The sequence below is a fragment of the Pinus tabuliformis genome, chromosome 5_2 (genome assembly GCF_031772625.1).
Source record: "Pinus tabuliformis cultivar Carrire ecotype Pingquan chromosome 5_2, CPIR1, whole genome shotgun sequence".
Lineage (NCBI taxonomy): Eukaryota > Viridiplantae > Streptophyta > Pinopsida > Pinales > Pinaceae > Pinus > Pinus tabuliformis.
Genome location: NC_142306.1, coordinates 848,563,536 through 848,584,250, shown reverse-complemented (window position 1 = coordinate 848,584,250; position 20,715 = coordinate 848,563,536). Strand labels below are relative to the sequence as shown.

Sequence of the window (20,715 nt, the reverse complement as noted above, 5' to 3'; positions counted from 1 at the left end):
TTGGAAAGAGAAAACCCCATCTTCCTGTGCTACAATCTCACCAGCCTTTGTAACTTCCCCTTCCAGTTCTCAGCCTACTGTTGTGCATCTCTCAAGGTTGGCTCCTAAGATCTTGACATACCCAGTTTCCAACCCATCTACTCAAAACCTTGTGGCCTTGACCCAAGTCCCTCAAGAAAATCCCAATCCTCCTCCCTTATTTCAGATGTTTTTCCCAGATTTTTTGTTGAATAAGTATGTTCCTCTTGACTTACCACAACCCCTGAATCCTTTGCCACAAGACTATTTGAAGTTGTTTCCAAGGTTCAATGGAGAAAATGTGAATACTTCTCAGAAACACCTTGAAGCTTTTTGTGCCTTTGCTGATAATTTCAATGTAGAACAACTGGATGTAGTACTTAGACTTTTTGTACATTCTCTTGATGGATAGGCCAGAAAGTGGTTTAAAACCTTACCATATGCCTCCATCACCACTTGGGAGGAGATTGAAACCTCATTTACATAAAAGTGGGGTGAAAAGAGAAATCATGATTACCTCCTTACATATTTCAATGTTATCAGAAAGAAGCCAAAAGAATACATATATGAATTCAATAAGAGGTTCAACAAGTAATACAATAACCTGCCTACTGAAATAAAGCCCCCTCTAGCTACTACTCATGTGACTCACTTGGGAGCTCTTGAGCCTAAATTTGGATTTGTTTTGAGAGAAATGAAGTCTCTTACTTCAGATCGGCTTCAAGTCGATGCTCTAGAAGTAGAATCCAATTTTGCCTTCAGCTAGAAAGATGGGTGGAAAGCAAAAAAACATTGTAAGAAGAAGAGGCAAAGAAGAAACTTCTTCCTTAGGAAAATAAAGACAAGTATCAGGTTCAAAGCTGGAAGAGATGGATAAACTCATCAGGGGTTTTTCACAAAAGGTTGGAAAACTAGAAATCGAGAATAGAAATATCTCCAAGCAGAACCCTCAAGGAAATAATCGGGGGTATAACCCATAGTATAGGAGGCCTCCTTTATAGATGTTGTAAAGGGAGAGAAAATAACAACCAGATCAAATCCCACATCCTCTATATTTAGAATAGGATCCAGATGAACAATGGATAGATACACAAGATATAAAAGTGAACTTATATTATGCTTTCCGTGAGGAGGAACAGGAAGACGTGGCTCACCAGGAGGCCAACCATAATTGAGAAACAAAAATAGAGGATGAAGACATGGATTATTATTACAAACAGTTTGTTGATTTTATGCAAGCACAACTACATCACAAGTATGATCTAAAGTCTTCCAGAAAGAGGTCCAGGGAACCAGAATAACAATAATAAAATGTTCCCCAAATTATTCCCCCTTTGCCAAACAAAGGAAAGGGTAAATTTAATCCTGACCATGCCAGGATAAAAGTCCCTTTGAACAAGGAAATAAATAGAGAAGAGGGACATGCAACAAAGGAGGCACCTTTTTTGCATAAAAGTGTTGATGGTAATGAAGTTGAAGAATAATCAAGGGGTACGGAGAATACCCCATCTACATTTAATCTTCAAAGGGAGCTTGAAAAGGTGAAGATTTTTGTCCCACTCACTTAGCTTCTAAAGAATCCTACCTATACAGCTCAGGTATCTCAAAACATGCATCCATCAGTCTCCTCACCCACTCATGATTCTCTAAATCTTTAGGAGGAGAGGCCAATGGTAGTTTTTGGGCCACATGTGGAAGAGCTTGATCCTTCTAGTATGCCTATCTATGTGACTCTTGGCATCCATGATCTTCTTCAGAACAATTGCATGCTAGATTCTGGAGCCTCTCATAATCTCATGCCATTGGAAGTTATGGAACAAATTGGGTTACAGGTCACTAGGCCTTATGGATTTGTACTCTTTTGACTCTAAGAGAGTAAAATTCCTGGGAATGATTAAAGACATGGTGGTGAACTTGGCCCAAATTCCAGAAAAAAGTGTGGTAATGGATAAAGTAGTGGCTGATATACCTCCTCATTTTGACATGCCACTATCAAGATCTTGGGGTTCTAAGGTGGGGGGCTCAATTAAGTTGGACCTCACTTATGCCACCATTCCAACCTGTGGAGGAGAAAAAACAAGGTTATATAGAGAATCCATATTTTTTTAAATTGTCACTTCAGCTAAAGGCTCAAGGAACTCTCCAGTATGTGGAAAAGAAAGTGATATATCCTGATTATTTTTAGAAGAAGATGAGGTTGTTACGGAGGAAATATCAGTTCACTTAACCTAGCCGTTGGAACAATAGCCTGCAAGTGACAGCAAAGTCTAGAAATTGTATTTCGATGGAGGAGAAAGAAGGAAATGGGCTAGGAGTATTGCTAGTATCTCCTGAAGGCTGTATGATACCTATTGTTAGTGTCAGTCTTTTCATACTTCCATCAGGGATAAAAAATCTGCTCTTTTGCATTTTCATAGTAGGAGTCCCATACTATAAATTTTCATCACTCCATTAGGTCATGATATATGGATCCACTGATGGTTGTTTTCTCTTCAGTTCCTCCCTCATAGACTATACTTGTTGATCTTCAATCTGCAGTCCATTTCATTAGGTCATAGGGTTTGGTTTCATTAGGTTTTAGGGTTCCACCAAAGTCAAAATCTGATGTTAAAATAACAATAATGGTCAGCAAAGACATGAGGATGATAAATAATTCAAGCATGGTAGCTTGGAAGTCATAAGTTTACTAAAAATGTTATTTTTTAAAGCTTAATGTAATTTTCACCTCAAAACATGTTTTGAGGTGAAAACAGAGTATTTTGATTTTATTTATATTTCTTATGTAATTTTAAGTTTCTATATGTAATAATGGTTCCCAGCTGCTCCTAAGTATCTGTTCCTACTGCCTAACAAAAAGCACTGCAAAAATCAAGTCAGCATGAGCATTGATCCACCTGCAAAGACAAAATGAGAAAAGGCATTAAAAAACAGAGTTTTGAAAAAGACAAGGAACATTTGAAAGTGGGTTTTTCTAAAGTGAAAAATCAAATTTGTACTCATATATAAACCCTCACATTCCATTTTCTAAGTCATTTTGCTCATCTTGCAAGCAAAGAAGTCCAAAGGTAAGAGCAAAAGGTGAAATTCAAGTGAGTTTGGGCAGAAGAAAATAGGTGTTGCGTGTAGGGAGTAAGGCGCTGCGCTTCTGGAGAAAATAGGTAGGCACTGCACATAGGAGACGAGGCGCTACGCATGGAGCAGTGCGCTGCACAACTGGGCAAAGGCGCTACGCGTTGAGTAGCAAGCCTCCAAATCATCCATAATACCAAAAAATCACCAAATTCTCTGCTCTCTTCCTCTTTACAAGTAAGTTACTCTTCTCTACTTCATCTTTAGCTTGCACATGAAAGTCATAAACATTTTTCTTCATGATTAAAATCAAACCCTAGTTTCCTCTACAAAACCCTAAATGCTTTGTTTCCCATCACCCATCACTAGAACTAAAAGCCCTCTTTACATCATTACCTGTCCCCTCATCCATATCCCCTCATTATATCCCTCATCGTAAAAAACCTTTCCCTCACTAATTCATAATTCATATTTTGTCTAAATCTACCCTAAACACATCCCTACAATCCTAAAGACTCCCACTCATTCCCTTCAACCCTTTCTAAAGGTGTGCAACCAAACAATCTTGTAAACATGGATAGAGAAGATCATGAATATGAAGAGGAAAACATAGCTAGTGACAGTTCAGCAGATAGAGACAGGCAGCACAAAAAACCTCATAAGGGAGGCAAGATCACAAGAGAAGAGCCAACGAACTTAAGGTAACTACAGGCTTCTCTGTTGGTTGTTTCATGTTTTAGATATCAGGGATGCTATGAGTTTTGTGAACAAGTGGAGAGAGTAAAATTTCACACAGAGCTCACTAGACTCTTTGTAGCTCATCTTCAAAACAACAAAGTGACTCTTGCTGGGGTAATTTTCACAGTGTCACCATCTATCATTTCAGATGCCACCAGGATTCCAAAATGTTGGTGAGAAGTGGTATAAGGCCCAAGATCTTGATGAACATTATTATGAGCCTTACATTAAACCTCAGTATAGAAATCAAGTGAAGAGGCTTTTTCCTTTCAAATTTCTTGAAAAAAAGTATGTCCCCTTGATGAGAATCATCATCAAATATTTCACTTTTGAGGGCAGATTCTCTAGGCTATACACTTATCACATCAGGCTCCTCATGCATTTTACTAGGGTGAAGATGTTAAACCTCCCATACTTTTTGTTCAGAAACATTGATAAAATGGCTTACCTTGTGCAGAAGAAGCCATACCCTCAGCAGATGAGCAACATCTATCACTACTCCTTGATCAAAATTATTTTTCTTCATCATCTTAGTCTCCTCAACATCCCTTGGGAGACATTTATTGCTCATGGCATGTTTAGGGGTCCCTGGATTCCTCCATCAGTGTTTCAAGAAACAGGTGGGCCTTCTAGTCATGTGGAAACGGGGAAAGAGATCAAGGAGACAAGAACTACTGAGGTTCCAGTTTACTTGACATATCAGAGAGGCACAAGGAGATTTTTTGTAGCTTCTAGGCAAGTGTTTGCTCCACGGGATGTGGAAGGGACCTTGCCTTCTTCATCAGCCCATAGGCAAATGCTAACTCCACAAGATGTGGAAGGGGCTTTGCCTTCTTCATCGACACAGCAGGTACAGGTAAAACAGCTGCACAAAGGGAAGGAAAAGGTGCAAGAGGAAGACCTTGATGATGAGGAGGAAAGAGACTTTGATCTAGCAGAGCATGATGAGTTTGAGCAGCATGATACTCAGACCATTGATTTAGAGACTCAAGATCAAGAAACCATCAAAGACATCATCATACGGGAAAGGGAAGCTCAAGTGCAAGCTTTGGCGGACAATTTGGAGAGGGCCAAATATGTCATCACATATTTGGAGCAAGAAAACAAGCAATTGAGTGACAAACAAGTCCTCATGGAGCTAGAAATGCTCAAGATGAAACGACAAAGTGGCAAAGAGGCACAAATCACTTTGACCCCTATTGAGCAGGAGATTGAAAATGATAGGGAGACTTGGCTTGAGAGAGTCAACCTACACCTTGAGGAGCTATTAAAGAAGGCCAACAGGGACAACCAGATGCTTAGACACATGGCTTATCACTACAGGACCCGCAATAAGATTTGCAACATAAGAATCAAGAAGCTGAAAGCTAGGTTAAGGTGGGCCTTGAATGGCAAGAAAGAGGAGGATAGACTTAAAATGTTGGTTGAGGCTTCCTTGGCCAATCAAAGCACATGATGGTGGTGCTTCACACCAATTTTGGGCAATTTTTAAGCAAATTTTGTCATTTTGTAAATTTTGAAATTCAATACATAGAAAAACTACCCAGAAGCACAGTGCCACCGGCGTTGTGCTTTTCCTAGGGGCATCCAATGGAGGAATGGCTTACATTTTTTGATTCAGGGCAGTGAGGACATGCACCCTAGAAATTTTCAAAATTTTTGGAGAAAAATTAGTCCACGTGAAGGTCCAAAAACACTCCAAAACTGACCTTTCTGCCACTTTTTGGACACACAGAAGCAGGCTTGGGAGAATTTAGTCTTGAGGGGTCAAATTAGCTCCAAATGCAGAAATTATAGGTGTTCCAGAAAATAGACTTGAGGATGTTTCCAAAGAGCTATCATGGGCTCAATTTGGATGACGGGAAGGCCTCCAAAAGTAGCCTGAAATTGGCGCTACGCGTTGAGCCAGTGGCACTGCACGTAGAGCAAATTTTGCTCAGGATGCCTATTTTGCCAGTTTTCAACTATGATCATGATTTATCTCTCATGGTGGATGATTTACTATTGTAATTGATGTCATGGCTTGTAAATATGATGGTTAAACAGTTGCAGATGGTAGATTCATTAGATTAAAGGTTGTTTTGAGGGCAATGAATCAATTTCCCCTCTTTTAGAGGCAAGTTGTTAGGTAGCCTAGAATTCAGTTCCCTGTTTAGGATTTGTTGAAACAACCCTTATTCTCATGTATTCGACCCATGATGGCTAGGATGAGTGATTCTAATGTCTATATCATGTATTTTCTTAGTCATTTGTAAGGGTTGGACTCACTTGGATGCTTAGAGCTTGATTGTACATCATTGTAAGTAGTTTGGCAAGGAGATTAATAGGATTTGCAGCTATTTTTATGGGATCCTTGTGGTATGGAGTTTTAGCACAATTTATTCTTTTGTAATCATTTGTTTACATGTTTTATGTATGCCATCATCCATTTCATTACTTCTTATTGAATTTTATCAAGTTAGATAGGTAGAATCCATTGTAACAGTGCTCTACCTTGGGAAATCATTCAATATTTCATGTTTTCTACTGTTTGAGAAGGATCCATGATTGTTACATGCCCTCCTCAACTCCTCATCAGTCTTAAACACCTCACACCATTAAGCCTAAAGTGATAAATGCCTATGCCTACCTTACCCCATAGAACACCTTACATTTCTAACCTAATTTCCCAGACCTAAACTACCCAGCTCCATCTGATCCAGCAAAACACCAACAAATTCAATCAAAACCTTTCAAGCTACTATACCTAGCCTAAAATCCTTTACCTAATCTAGTCATCTCGACTAAGATTCTAAAGGAGAGAGCCCTCTCCCGGCCTTGTAGGGCTAGCTACAAGGCTAAGCTTGGTTTGTGGTTACCCTGGAAGTTGCCTCCCTTCAGCCTGAGGTAAATCTAGGTGATAACATAGTGGTGACCATACTAGGGAAACGAGAGAAAAATCACCCCAGTAGTATATTTCATTTAAATTCTTGAACTTCAGATGATGAGTTTTAGAATTTCTAGGCTGAAATAGGAAAGTTGTAAAGCAATATAGAAAAACTTCAAAAGTTGAGCATACTGGCTTCAAGAAGATACACCAGATCCAATCCAGATCCGAATCCACCAGTCATTGTCGATGATCCTCACAAGATTGGGAAGAAACATTGGAAACCTATAGAGAAATTCAGTGCTGCTGAAGAAAAATTGACTGAACAATCAAGTGAAGTTTCTATTCCTCGTTTCTACTCACTCCCAGACAGGTTAGATACTCTGCAGGATCTTGAATTTGATATAAATTTTGAGCAAAGTTTGTTTCAAAGTAAGTCTTTGAGTTGGCTTGATCACATAGTTTTTGACTCTTCAATATCTCTTGAAAACCCTGTTGAAGATTTGTTTACCCAAAGTAAATCAGGATCACAGATTATCCATGCTCTTGATCAGTTACAAAATCTTGTTTCAAGCATAGACACTTGGGTGAAACATAGGCCATCCTTTGATTTTCGAAGTACCTCTTTTACATCTACTGCAACTCAAACAATCCCCTACCCATTGCTTTCATCTTTGCAGATTGTTAATCCTCCTATTGTTACTGCTCCATTGAATACATCAAGTACCACAAATCTTGCTTTAAATCCACCTCCCCCACCTCGAGTCATGGCTGCACGGTATGCACCCCTTGTCTTACCTTAGAATCTTGATGATATGCCCACTGATTACCAAAGTAAAATACCTCTTTTTGATGCCACTCAAAGTATTACAGCGCAGCAACATGTTGATAGAATGAATGACTTCTTTGACCTTCATGAGGTAGAGGTAGAAAATGTGACTATGAGATTGTTTGTCCAAAGCTTTGGAGGTGAAGTTCGAAAATGGTTCAAAGCTTTACCAGCAGCCTCTATCAACACTTTCGGTTCTGCATAGACAATTCCTAGACCGGTGGGAGGTAAAGAAGAACCCACTCCAAATTTTGTTTGAGTATGAAAATATTAAAAGGAATGTTGGTGAAAGTGTGCAAGATTATTGTGTGAGGTTTAATGCAGTATATAATGCTATTCCGGCTAACATTAAACCACCAGAGGGGTTAGCCTTGCTCAAGTTTCCAGATGGTTTCGATGCTGATATGGCATATCAGTTACGAGAAAGAGATCCTACCACACTTGAAGATATGCAGAAGAATGTTGTAAGTGTAGAAGCAAATCTGTTGGCCAAAAGAGCAAGGATGAGATCTGAAAAGAGAGTGACCATAAAAGAGGAAGCATCTTCTTCAGATGCTAAGATGGATACTTTGATCTGAATAGTGGAGAAGATGGTTGACCAACTGACCATTACAGATAGATCTGAACCACAAATCAGGAACCCAAATTTTAGAGGACAGCAACAACCCCAATTCCGAATCAAGCAGAGGGAACAAAAGGCACCAGACCAACCAGCACAACAACAGCAGATCAGAACTCCTTTGCAGCAGAATTATGTTCAGGGAATGGAAAAAGATGATGATGATGATCCGGTAGTTGAAGCAAACCATTTCTTCATTGCCGATGGTATGCCCATTTTTCTGACAGAAGATGAAGAATATGCAGAGGTTCCAGACACCCAAAGGGATGAAGATTACATATTAGCAAATGATGCAGTTTTGGAGGCTGAGTCTGATGATTATCAGCGAGGTTATATGAACACTTTGACAGCACAGCAAAAGTAATATTATTTGAGGAGCAGAGATGTGCCAATCAATCCCATTCAGAAAAGAAAAGAGTTGCAATCAAAGAATGACTCCTCAAACATTCAGAAGAAAGGGAAAGAGCCTACTGATCCGACTTCCAGCAAAGTACCATCAACAAATAACATTGCAAATGAGAAGAATAATCAGCAAAGTGCAGTGAAAGAGCAAATAGAGAAGAAGGACCTCCCCGTCAAAGAGGTAGAAAAAGTTTCATCTTTTAATTTAGAAAATGAAATTGCTAAATTAAAAGTGTCCATTCCCTTGACTAAGCTCGTAAAGAATAGAAATTATAAACACCAGGTGTCCATAATTTTGAAAATAGACCTTTGTCAGATATGGTAAATGTCGAAGATCACCATCATGAAGGTCCCGCCATAGAAGGTCAGTCTAAAGATAGTGAAGTCCCTCCATTTTATCTGAGTCTTAGATTGCATGAGTACATTCTCCATAATGCCATGTTTGATTCTAGAGCTTCTCATAATTTGATGCCTAAAGCCATTATGGAGAAGCTGGGCCTTGATATTACCCGCAAATATCATGATTTGTACTCCTTTGACTCTGGTATAGTTTGTTTCATTGGTCTTATTAAAGATTTGGTAGTGTCTTTAGATCAGATCCCAGCCAAAAACGTTTTGATGGATGTGGTTGTTGTTGATATTCCACCACGATTCGGTATGCTCTTGTCTAGATCATGGGGTGCTAAGCTTAAGGGCACTTTACAACTTGACTTCTCTTATGCTACCATTCCTGTTTTCAGCCAATTGAGAAAGTTATACAGGGAGAAGAAAATGAAGTACATGATCACTAACAAAGAGAAGCCACTCAATCATCCAATAAATGTTGTACATACTGATTTAGAATCATTTGTTTTGTACTCTGATAATGGATTAAATGATGTAAATATTCATATTGTAGAAGTAGTTAGTGTGCCAGAAATTTCAATGAATTTTAGGGAAGTCATTGATCAAGAAAAATAAAAAATATCAAGTTCCTCTGAGCAGTCCACATACCGGCAGCAAAAGGTTAGTGAAAAGCAGAAAAATGAAGTGATCAATCAAGGTAAGGTAGAGAAGGAAGCAAAATTTCAGCATTTAGAAGATGAAGTAGGCCTTTGGAGCATGGATTTTGATGGTGTTGTGGGTACGGATGGTGCTGGTATAGGAATTTGGATTCACATCCCTGCTTTCCAGCCCACCAAAGTCCCAAGTAATGTTAGAGTATGTTCTTACAAGTTGGATTTTTATTGCTCTAACAATGAAGCAGAGTATGAAGCTTTGATTACAAGTCTTAAAATTTTGAAGAAGTTGAATGCAAAAGGGATTTCTATCTATGGTGATTCAGATCTCGTAATCAAATAGGTGAAGGGAGAGTATCAAGCAAAGAATTGGCGAATGAGAGCCTACAGAAATGCAGTGTTAGATATTTTGAGAATGTTTCCTGAGTATACCTTGACAGTAGTACCTCGAACTCAAAACATTATTGCAGATTCACTCGCCATTGGTGCAAGCAATTTGAAGATCCCAATTAACTCCAGCAACAAGTTTGAAATTCATGTCAAACACCAGCATGCTATTCTGGATAATTTAAGGTATTGGCAAGTGTTTTGGGATGATAACGAAATCAATACCTTTTTGCAGAATGAAGGAAAATTCAAGGATGCTTCCATAGATGATGATTATGATACCGATGAACAAGAGATTGAAGTGAATCAGATGGAGGTATTGCAGCTAAAAGATAATATTATTCCTAGAGGTCTCATACCTTTAGAGGAGCTTTTTGATCAGGATGATGTGGCAAGAAAGCCGAGCTTGGTGCCTACCAATAAAGGAGTTGAGGATGTCAATCTTGGAACAGCTGACAAGCCCAAGCTTGTAAAGTTATCAAAAGCATTGTCTCCCGAGGTAAAGGCCCAGTATGTTAAATTACTTTCTGAATTTTTTGATGTGTTTGCGTGGGATTATTTAGATTTGAAGGTGTATGACAAAGATATAATTCAACATATTATTCCTATCAAGCTGGATTAGAAGCCTTTCAGATAGAAGTTGAGAAGGACCAATCCCAAGCTGCTTCCATCCATCAAAAAAGAGGTAAATAGATTGTTCAAAGCTGGCATCATTGTTCCGATCAAATTTTCTTATTGGATTTCGAATTTAGTCCTGGTACGTAAGAAGACTGGAGAAATAAGGTTGTGCATAGATTTCTGGAACCTCAACAAAGTATCCTTAAAGGATAACTATCCACTTCCGAAGATGGACCATATTCTGCAAAGAGTAGTTGGATCATCGTGGATGTCACTACTCGATGGTCACTCGGGCTATAATCAGATATTGGTGCATGAAAAAGACCAAGACAAAACTGCTTTCACAACACTTTGGGGAACTTTTTAGTATGCTAAAATGCATTTCTGATTGAAGAATGTTGGAGCCACCTTTCGGCGAGCGATGGAAATCGCTTTTGCTAATGAGAATGATGTTTTTTTAGTTATTTATTTAGATGATTTAACAGTATTTTCTGGTTCTGATGATGAACACTTGCACCACTTGAGGATTGTCTTTCAGAGATGTAGAAAGTTTGGGATTTATCTCAACCCGAAGAAAACCCTTTTTTCCATGGACGAGGGCAAGCTCCTTGGTCATCTCATTTCTAAAGATAGTATCTGTATTGATCCTTCAAGAGTGGAGGAAATTCAACATATAGATTTTCCGTGCAACAAAAAGGAGATTTGGGCATTCAATGGTAAGATGAATTTCTTACACAGATTTATACCCAACTTTGTGGAACATTTATGAGAAATGACTAATATGTTGAAGAAGGACAGCATTGTAAAATGGACCGAGGATTCCATGAAGTCATTTAATTTGGTAAAGTTTGCTTTGACCACAACTCCAGTCTTAATTAGTCCTTATTACACTCAAGATTTCTTTATATTTTTATTTTCATCCGAGCACACCATGGCTACAGTATTCATGCAAAAGAGGGATCAAATTGAGCAACCCATTGCTTTCTTTAGTAGGACTATTCGAGATGTTGCCTTGTGGTATAATATCATTGAAAAACAAGCGTTGGCTCTCATAAAAGCATTAAAGGATTTTACAATGTACATTCTGCATTCACATACCATAGCATATGTTCCTAATGCAGTAGTAAAGGATGTTATGATGCAAACTGATCCAGAGGGAAGAAGAGGTAAGTGGATAGAAGCAATGTTGGAATATGATTTGGAGATTAAACCCACAAAGCTAATCAAGGGACAAGGCTTAGCAAAACTAATGGCAGAATCAAATCTGCATGCTCTGGACATAAATCTTATTGCAACAATGTCGGAAGATGAGGATGATGACTCGCTCATTCCAGTTTCAGAAATGTTTCTTCAATCACCATGGTATTCATACATAGTTTATGTTCTTCAGCATCTTTCACCACCTCCAGGAATGTCTAGAAGCAAAGGTAGATCACTAAAACTCAAATCTACAAAATTATGCATTCTAAATAATGCTCTTTATTGGAAAGATCTGGGAGGTGTTCTACTTAACTGTTTGGTTGAAGACAAAGCTCAATATGTGATGCATGATTTTCATAAAGGTGATTGTGGTGGTCATTTGTTTTGGAAGATTACAGCTAACAAAGTGTTGAGAGTAGGATACTATTGGCCGACTCTATTTTTCAGATTTGTATAAAACAGTGATGAGTTGCCATGAATGCCAAGTTTTTCAAGGAAAAGAGAAGTTTCTTTGTCTTCATTTGAAACCAATTGAAGTAAATGCACCCTTCCAGCAGTGGGGACTTGATTTCATAGGGGAAATCCATCCTAAATCATCAGCACAACATCGATGGATCTTGACAGCTACCGATTACTTCACCAAGTGGATTGAGGCCATTCCAATAAGGCAGGCCACAGATACGGTAATTATTCAATTTTTAGAATCTAATATCTTGTCTCATTTTGGTTGCCCTCACAATATCATAACAGATAACACAGTGGCATTTAAGTCCTAGAATATGGTGGAGTTCTGCAATAAGTATAATATTACACTGGGCCATTCCACAGCATACTACCCGCAGGGCAACGGATTGGCAGAGTCATCAAATAAGTCCTTGGTGAATATAATCAAGAAAATGTTGGAGGCAAATAAGAAGAATTGGCATCGAAAGCTCGTTAATGCGTTGTGGGCCGACAGAGTGAGCAGCAAGAAATCCATAGGTATGTCACCATTTGAATTGGTTTATGGCACTGATACAATATTTCCTACGTCACTTGCAGTCCCGGTCATGAGATTACTACAGGAAGCTGGTAGTGAAGGGGATGATATTCAGTGAAGGATTAATCAAATGATCCACCTTCAGCAAACAAGGGAAGAAGTTTCTCAAAACACTTTCTGGTTGCAAGAAAAGATAAAGAAGATCTATGACTGCAAAACCAAAGCGGAAAAATTTCAGCTAGAGGATGTAGTGCTGCGGTGGGATGCACGAAATGAGGACAAAGGAAAGCATGGTAAGTTCGATAATCTATGGAAAGGGCCATATAAGATTTCAGCATACAGAGGACAAAATTCTTTTCTGCTCAAGGAGATGGATGGTCAGGATTGTCCAGGAGGGCCAGTGAATGGTAGGCTCCTGAAGCACTACTACTTTTGAGGTGGTTCTCTGAAATTATGTCACTTTCATTGTACATACCATTTTCATTTTCCTTGCAAGATTTCAAGTACACAGTCATTGAAGCTTGGGGCCCGAAGTGAAGGCTATAAATCTTGAATGGTATGTGTAGAGTTTGGTTGTTTTGATTTGGTTTATAGTTAAAGTTTGGAGTCATGAGTCAGTCTCAGTTTGCATTGAGTCAGTTTTTAGTCTTCGAAGTTGTTGACCGTATTGCCCAATGGATAAGGCTACTAGGTCTACGATGTTCTTGGCACCTCCAAGGAGCTACCATCCCCATTGGAGCCAATGTTAGTGTCAGTCTTTTCATACTTCCATCAGGGATCAAAAATCTGCTCTTTTGCATTTTCATAGTAGGAGTCCCATACTATAAATTTTTCATCACTCCATTAGGTCATGATATATGGATCCACTGATGGTTGTTTTCTCTTCAGTTCCTCCCTCATAGACTATACTTGTTGATCTTCAATCTACAGTCCATTTCATTAGGTCATAGGGTTTGGTTTCATTAGGTTTTAGGGTTCCACCAAAGTCAAAATATGATGTTAAAATAACAATAATGGTCAGCAAAGACATGAGGATGATAAATAATTCAAGCATGGTAGCTTGGAAGTCATAATTTTACTGAAAATGTTATTTTTTAAAGCTTAATGTAATTTTCACCTGAAAACATGTTTTGAGGTGAAAACAGAGTATTTTGATTTTATTTACATTTCTTGTGTAATATTAAGTTTCTATGTAATAATGGTTCCCAGCTGCTACTAAGTATCTGTTCCTATTCCTAACAAAAAGCACTGCAAAAATCAAGTCAACATGAGCATTTATCCACCTGCAAAGACAAAATGAGAAAAGGCATTAAAAAACAGAGTTTTGAAAAAGACAAGGAACATTTGAAAGTGGCTTTTTCTAAAGTGAAAAATCAAATTTGTGCCCATATATAAACCCTCACAATTTTATTATAAGTTAGAATCTAATATTGATGGTGACAACAATCTTACTTCACCAAGGGGAGACAAATTAGGGTGACCCCATTAATATTTCTATGGAAATTTTTAGGTATCTTATGTATTGATACAATTGTTGTTGTTTTAAGCTCTAGTTACCTTATACCAGTGCTAACATCTCGTTGGGGAAATTATATGTGTTATAATTCCAACATTAAATTATCAATATGGGGCTCGTAATCTTCGAGGCACAAGGGCAGGTAACGCAGGATCAGAGCATATAACCTAAATTAACATCATGAAATCTAAAATCAATTCCTAAATTAAGTACAAAATTTCTATTCCTGAATTAAGTACATAATACAAATCATTGAACAATTTTAATCTCAATCTAAGTAAAGTAAATCTTCATTTCAATGTAAGTAAACCTTAATTGCAATTCAATCAATAAGATTTATTATTCTAATAATATTACTCTTAATGTAAATAATAGAAACCTCAAATCAAACAAGACTAATTACAATCACCATCTAAGCACTATTAATCACAACTCAAGCAATACAAATTACCACTCAACAGCTCCAATGAAAATCTTCAATCCAAATAAGACAACCTACTACTTCAAACGTTATAACTTCATTTTAAATAATGGAAATCTCAACCCAAACAATAAGATCTTATTTAATCTAAGTAACAGGAATCTCAAATCAACCGAGACTAATTATCATTCAAAACGATATCAAGATTATACTAATTACAATCCAAATAAAACTAACTTTAATCTAGACTATTAAGATGAGTAAAAATGGACAATCTAAACAAGACCGAACCTACCCGTTAAGTCTAAATCCCTCGATACATGAAAGAACTCAAGTTAATCTCTTCATTCAACTCTACAAATACTAAAAAGAAACTAAGTAGTGTAGCTCTAAATTAATGTTCTTCACTAGACACACTTCAGATCTAAGAGATGCCACAAATTGAAGTATGTTCTAACTTTTAAAATCACTCAAACCAAACTCAGGAAATCATTCAACACATAAGCATGAACCTACAGTTCTAGTCCAATCTTCTACTACAATTATGCCAAGTTTCAAAATCAAATTACAATCTCACTTCACAATCGATATCTCATTGCATTACTTCCAAGCACTCTGTTATTAAGACACACTGCTACAAGATTCTATATCAAATGTAAATATACAGAATGAAAAATCATAAAACCGATTCCATCTCAAGTTTACAACACAATCACCAACCTTTGGATTCATTCAAATTAAAAATCACTTTGTAAATATCCTTAACCGTGAAAATGAAATGGAGAATTTATTCATGCCTTGAAATCACTAATTGATACAACCCTTTCTAATCTACAAGGATTTTAAAATAGACATGCATTTGGATTCTGAAAAAAAACTGAGTAAAATGTTAAGTAATAATGATAATTCAAACCACTAAACTTCCTCAAAACGATATCCACACTGCTAAATCTGAATCAAGCACACTTCCTATGATCTATAATAATTACAAGACTTGCTTCCAGGTAGTGGTGGGCCCTTTCCACTCCCGGAGAAAGTCTAAATTAACTCAATGTTGCTTTAAAGATCAAAACACATTAGCACTTACATAATTTAAATGCAGAATCAAACTTATGTATTATCAGTTCAGTAGAACATGAATTCAAGTAAATACATCAGAGATTTAAGCGTAAACATAATTACATCACAGTTCTCCTACTATTGTTGCTCCTATTTCTGCCGTCCTACTCTACCACCACACAGCGTACATGTAGAGGGCATCGACTTTTATAAGGTGCAACTGATGGAAACAAAGCACAACCAATGAACTCAGAAAAAGAAAATACAACAACAAGGATAAAGTAAGTCGTATGATATCTTCTGGATAGTCTTCAAATGGATCTCAGTTGGCCTCATCCTGATCATAGCATGGATGAAGGAATTGTTTCCCTATTTCATCCAAATCGTGGTCCTCCATGCGGCTAATGGCCAAAGCAGTCAGACCCTGAATTCAGCATCGATTTTGTACTTAACTCTATGCTAGAATATTCGCTTGACTATAACTTCCTCATAATGACAAATTTTGACAAACGGTTTTTGGGTTACGTGAATGAGGGTATTCTGAAAAAAACCTGTGTTTCAGAATCCTGAGACTCTTCTCCATTTGATCACAAAGTTTAGATTTTTCACCTATAGGAATTTATTCCCTACTTAACCTGTAGCAACTAGTTTAATTGACTTGTGAAGAATTTTGGCAATGGCACCCTATGGTAAATGAACTTGGCAAAACCATCATTAGAAAATCATATAAAATTAATCTCTAATCATTGAAAATTCAAGAAAACTAATGATAATTAACCACAAAGTGTAAGAAGTAAATTGGCAGCAATTTGTTCAATTATGGTACGAAATGAGTTAAAATAATAGGAATTTAGGTTATGAATAGTGGTATGGTGCGATAGAAAAAATGGGCATATTAGAGGCCCAACATCTCCCCATGCCTATGGTTTCATGTCTTCATGCAAACAAATCTCTTTCTCATTTACATATTCTTGACATTATTTTGTAGATGTTTGTTCTTTGTGGAACAACATTGCTTAAATATTTGGAGGTGTTGGTTCTTGTGGAGCATCATTGTTTGAATATTTATAGGTGTTGATTCTTATGGAGTAGCACTATTTACATTTAACATATCATACTAATTTACTGAATGATTCAAGTTGAAGAAAAGAAAGGGATGGATGAGGAAGAGATGATGGATGAAATGAGGTGGTGATGGTATGGTAAGTATGTGGATGGGTGCTTACATATTATGTCATCGCAAGGCCAATGTTTATAGGTGGTTTCTTTTATCATTTCATGGTAGTAATGACTTCATCCTCCGAATAGAATGCTTGTTATCATGGAAGGAGAAGACATTATAGAGACTTCCTTTATTAATGCACCATTAGGATTTTATTTTAACATGGTCTTGTAATCAGAGTATATGTGTAATGAATGGAAGGAAAACAAAAGGATAATGGTTTATGAAAGATGAAATGCATGGGATGAGAAGTGGTTAATCATTAAGTTTCCTAAACCTTCTAATGGATTAGAGAATCTTAAGCCAAATTTACCTCAAGTTTTACCTTTGTTGTTGATGTGCTTGGTGCTACAAGATGAAGTGGAGGATGAACTGGATGGAGTTGATGTGACTGTTGATCTGACCTGCTGAAGAAGGTTGAAGGATGAACTGAAGGCCTCCTTCTCCCCCATGCCTGAGGAGTTGTATGTCCCCAAAAAACTAAGGAAAGGTGACTGCGGCTGCAAATGAATGGGCAGACTGTTATAGGCAACCTTTACTGAAATGAATATACTGTTGCAAATGAAAATGGAAATGTTGATACAAAGATCCAAACTGATGCAAGTCTTTGTTGGGATCACAAACCATATAATCTTCAGCTAATACACACCCATGTGCAATCTTGCATATGTGAATAAATGGTGTCGATGTCGAACATAAGCAAGGATCATTGGATTATGGACCAATGAGGATGTCGTTAACCAATGCGAGATATCCCACCTTTGATGTCAATGTGAATCAAGGAACTAGGTACATTCTACTAGCCATGAATGGGTTTGTCGAAGTCGAATGGACTGTAGAATTCATCCACCAATAAATATTGATGTATTTCCTTAGAAGATGACAAGGATACCTACCATTAAGGCATGCAGGCTCCCAAGTACCTTATCTACCCTAACCATGATCCCAGATAATGTGTTGATGTCGATGGGACAAGGTTTGTTGGTAGGTGGGCCTTAAGGGATACCACATCAACCAACTCGATTATAAACATAATGAATTGAAAGATACTTGATTTGAAGAACTCATAAAAATTTACAAGCTTTATTGGGAACCTTGCCCACCAGTTATCTGGTTTCAAGCAAAGTCACTGCCTAGTTGCGCCAGACAAGCTAGTTTTCACAAAAGGACTTATTTTTCTCTTTTTTATTTTCATTTATTCATTTACAATACTAAATTTCCTACTATACTCGAGAAAAGATGTCCTCCTTCAAGTGAAATATAACTTCCAATGAATTCATGTGTGGATCAAGTACAAGGATATATTCGTGCTCAGATTTAACATATAAAGTTTATAATATACATGAGCATGAAAAATTAGCAACTTTGAAAGATGTGATACAAAGAGTATTTGAAGATGAGGGTGATACTTTGACTGGATTGTGATTTGGAACCAATGCTCGATATAATCCTGATGATATTGGCCCATTTCTTCATTTGGACCACTTTGTAAGTCCTCCTCAGTCATGCCAGGAAAATTTGTATAATTGGTCTTAGGAATGCATACAAGGCTTCCTGCTCATCATGGTGAAAGTTCTTCAATCTCAGGTTTAGTTGGATGCTCCCCATCGGATTTGGTACATGATTTATCAATCTCCTTGGTAGATAGGCAAGAGGAATCAAGGGAGACTTCCAAATCTTTTTATGGTTGTGGAGAGATAGATAATTTCCTGAATGCGGTCAGGATGAACTCTTCCTGAGAGGCAGATACCCCAGCTACTGTTAGGATTTGAGAAAGTGCTTCGAGGGACATTCTTATGGCTTCTCAATCATTCTTGAATTTCTCCTGCTGGTTGATGATTCCTGTCTCGCAACATGGATTAGTACCAAGGGGTTCTTACAACACCCCAAAAATGTTTTATCTTTAAAGAGCTTGAAATTTTAATCTAAATGAATAAAAACTACTAATTGCATTAAAACTCGCCAAACTTGCTTAATTGGACAACCAAACTTTGGAGCAACCCGACCATAGTGGATGTGCGGCTCTTCAATCACGTCTTACCACACACTCTCCACCTTTTTATTGTCCCGCAACTAAGATCACACAAAAAAAACTTGTGAAAGAAACTATGCTCTAATCCCTTTAGCAACTCACTGGAAACGGCGCCAAAAAAGTTCGGGAAATTATGTGTTATAATTCCAACATTAAATTATCGATCTAGGGCTCATAAGCTTCGAGGCACAAGCACAGGTAACACAAGATTAGAGCATCTAACCTAAATTAACATCATGAAATCTAAAATCAATTCCTAAATTAAGTACGAAATTTATATTCCTGAATTAAGTACAAAATACAAATCACTGAACAATTTTAATCTCAATGTAAGTAAATCTTAATTTCAATGCAAGTAAAACTTAATCGCAATACAAGTAATAAGATTTATTATTCTAATAATATTACTCTTAATCTAAATAATAGAGACCTCAAATCAAACAAGACTAATTACAATCACCATCTAAGCACTATTAATCACAACTCAAGCAATACAAATTACCATTCAACAGCTCCAATGAAAATCTTCAATCCAAATAAGACAACCTACTACTTCAAACATTCTAACCTCATTTAAATAATGGAAAACTCAACCCAAACAATAAGATCTTATTTAATCTAAGTAACAGGAATATCAAATCAATTGAGACTTATTATCATTCAAAATGATGTCAAGCTTATACTAATTGCAATCCAAACAAAATTAACTTTAATCTAAACTATTTAAGCTAAGGAAAAATGGACAATCTAAACAAGATTGAACCTACTCATTAAGTCTAACTCCCAGGATACATGAAATCACTCAAGTTAATCTCTTCATTCAACTCTACAAATACTCAAAAGAAACTAAGTACCTATTGTGACCACAACCACCACCCTATTAAAATTTGCCCTGATAAGCAATTTTGAATGGGTCCCCCAGAAGTTGATCTTGCACCCCTCCGAATGATCTGTTTTATCCCAGGGATTTTAACTCTTGGCCAAGTCAAATCTTCAATTTTTAAATGGTTAAGGCCCCCTTTATAAATCCATGCCACATGATTCATCTATAATCCTTTCTTAGCCCTTCATTCATATCCTCATCGGGACTTTTCCAACCCCTCAAAACCTCCCATTGCATCTTTATTCCCATTATAACTTGTTATAATGAAAACACCTCGAAACCATGCCCAGTTTCCCCTTTTTTCTTATCGCATGCACATTAAACACATAATTCTTACCATAATACACCGGACCCAACGGCTTTATTGACCGGAATACATATATTTTTGAGTCCGGAGCATTTCGCATATCGCAATCGGCGGGGTCCCAAGGCTTGAACATAAAATGCACAGTGATATGGCGGACCCACCGATCGCATCAAACATAACACATTCATTTCAAATCCAAAGCCCCATCGCATATCGCATATCGGCGGAGCCCAGGATCATTTATAAAACGCAATGCGATATAGTGGACCCGCTGCATTATTAAATACAACACACACACATATATATATATATATATATATATATATATATATATATATATATATGTATATATGTATATATGTATATATGTATATATATATATATATGTATATATATATATATATGTATATATATATATATATGTATATATATATATATGTATATATATATATATATATATATATATATATATATATATATATATATATATATATATATATATATATATATATATATATATATATATATATATATATATATATATATATATAT

At 37.0% G+C, this 20,715-nt stretch overlaps 1 pseudogene; it reads left to right on the top strand.

The window, feature by feature from the left end:
* LOC149161958 (uncharacterized) overlaps positions 1 to 8,503 on the top strand; it is a 113,550-nt pseudogene extending 105,047 nt beyond the window's left edge.
* The last annotated feature ends 12,212 nt before the right edge of the window (positions 8,504 to 20,715 follow it).